Genomic DNA, 2,690 nt, shown 5'->3' with positions numbered 1-2,690 from the left:
TCTTTTTATATGTAACATAATTATTTTACCTTGCAACCTTTGGCTGTGTCGCGCCGCGAGGAGTAACACACTGAATGAACGCCAAATTAGGCATAAAAAACTACGACTGATATAACTTACTTACCTCTAAAATGATTTCTTTCAGGAATATCCAGAGATTTTTATAATCTTTTATTAACCATTGTAGTTTTTTCTTTGGGCGCAGCCATGTTTGTTTTCATTTCGTCTTTCACCAAAAATGACAGTCAATATTCGATTATTATTAGCTGGCTTATTGCGCCTACATGCAACCAATCGCACGCAATCCTCTTAATGAAAACTAGAGAAAAATTTTCCTGAAACAAGATTGTATCAAAAATTGCAATGTACAGTACGTTGCATTAAATGGTTGCACGCAATATATATTGCTGCAACTTTGATAAGTTCGTTTTGGACCAAGTTACGACTATTTCTGAACCGACCCAAACTCGAATCCGGATCCTCCTGTGAAATGGAGTCTTCATACGAGTACAATATATAACATCTCGTTACTTTTCCCGAACTCCTATGCACAAAATGAAAATGTTTTGTACGCAAATTTCATTTCAATTATCCTACATACATTTCCATTAGGCAGATTTCCATGTTCAAGAGTTTCCACTTGCATAGAACACGCAAGTAGCAATTTCGATAGAGATGATATGACACGACTCCTTTGGCCTGGTCCTTTATCTAAGTATGTCCTCGTGTCCCGTATAATTTTATCCACCAACAGGACCATTTAGTTTGATTGCGGACACTGACTTTTGAAGTATAGTATTTTACATTAAAAAAAATAATAAACATGCTTTGAAAATACTGTAGTTTAAGTTATTTTTCTTTTAACAAGAGATGAACTACCCGTTATTTCTTTTATTGATTTCGTTTATATACAGCATATTTTTGGTTTTCGGAGAAGGATACGGTCCTATATTTACGACTGACACCGGTTACATTTCACTTTTCTAACTTTGTTTGTTTTTATGCAGCAACGCGACACGTGCGATCTAGAGGATACCTCTTGGGAGAACTTTCTATAGGAAACTGGCCTCTATTTAGATGCTACAAATGTAAAGAAAGCTGGAAAATTTCACATAGCCAGGCCGTTGGTAAAGCGCGAACATTCGACCAACTAGCATACCTACGTTTAGTGGATTTATTCACTCGGCCAGTGGTGGGCCACTTTTATCAGACCCAGTCTGAATATTGCGTATATTAACTGAAAAATTTTTAGTTTTACCGCAAATTAGAATTTCAAATATTTAAGCGAGTATTTATCAATAATCGTTTGATCGATCTCGAGTTAATCGCATTAGAATGTGATCGTTCATTTATATTGCATAATTTTCGTAGATACATTTTATATATTGTGATGTATGTATCTTCTACCACGTGGTTTATCGAAATTAGTTTCTCTAGTAGTCCGAATTTCGCAAATAGTCGGCTTAGTAAATCTGCCATTTTAACTTTAAAATAGTAAAATTGGTTATCCGAAAAACTGGCTTGCGTATTGTACAACTTTTACAGAAGGTAATGCAGGTCGGATGACCAAGCAGCTTTCGGAATTTTTGTCCGATTTCGGGTCGTGTTCACAAAAATTTGCAGGAGTATTTGATTCGGATATATCAAGCCGAATTTTTCATTGTCATTGTGGGCTAGCTAAACTCAGTATGAGTAGTAAAATGGGTTTTCTTAATGTCTTCAGAGCTGGTACCTGATGGAAATGGTGTAAACTTCAGACTAGAAACCTCAGGAATTTTTCATACATAGTCTGTTCTGAATATAAGAGACCCAGTACCTCATCACCTAGCTGCCACATTTATGGATAAATATACCCACAGGACGGAAACATAGCAAAACGCTTCTTCTTAAATTAAATAAATAAAACGTATTTAAGATTTTTGAATACTTTTCATTTTTTAATATAGTTTATTTTAAATTATTGTTAACTTTTTCATTCGTTTTTTTTTCGGGGTACTTTTTTAAATCGGCTATCTTAAAAATATTTAAATTTTCAAGAAGGCCGAGCGTTTAAAATTTCAGTTACTACACTGGGAAATCCAAGAATGAATACAGTCAAGTACAAATCCTAGGAATTTTTGGGGGTTCAGTTCCTCACACTCGGCAGTCCCATTTTGGATCTGGCCGAACCCACTGTGGGCTTGATAAAAGAACCTCATAGTGCCCGCAGGGCGGAAAGAGACGGCCGGATGGCCGAGCGGTAAAGGTGTCAGCCTACCGCTCTGGGGGACCCGGGATCGAATCCGAACGGGTCGAATAATCCCCAGGAATTTTTCGGGGGGTGGTCCGTTCGGATATGTCGGGCCCCGTCCCTCACCACCCGGTCGCCCCATTGTGGGCCTGGCCGAACCCATAATGGGCCTACTAAAAGAGGCCCTCTTAGTGCCCACAGGGCGGAAAGAGTTAAAAAAAAAAAAAAAAAAAAAAAAAAAAAAAAAAGGGCGGAAAGAATAAACAAAAAATATTATTTATCGTGAACATTTAACATTGTAGTTTTTAATTTTGTTTTTACAATTATAGTTAATTTTCTACAGATATTAATTTAAACGAACCAACTTTAACCGAAAATAGGAGAAATATTCTAAAAAAAAAAATCAACAATTAACAGTTTCGTTCATCTGGCAACACGATCGTAAGAAGCATGCTGTATG

The sequence above is a fragment of the Centruroides vittatus genome, unplaced genomic scaffold (assembly GCF_030686945.1).
Source record: "Centruroides vittatus isolate TY-2023 unplaced genomic scaffold, ASM3068694v2 scaffold_1172, whole genome shotgun sequence".
Taxonomy (NCBI): domain Eukaryota; kingdom Metazoa; phylum Arthropoda; class Arachnida; order Scorpiones; family Buthidae; genus Centruroides; species Centruroides vittatus.
This window is presented reverse-complemented; position numbering follows the sequence as displayed.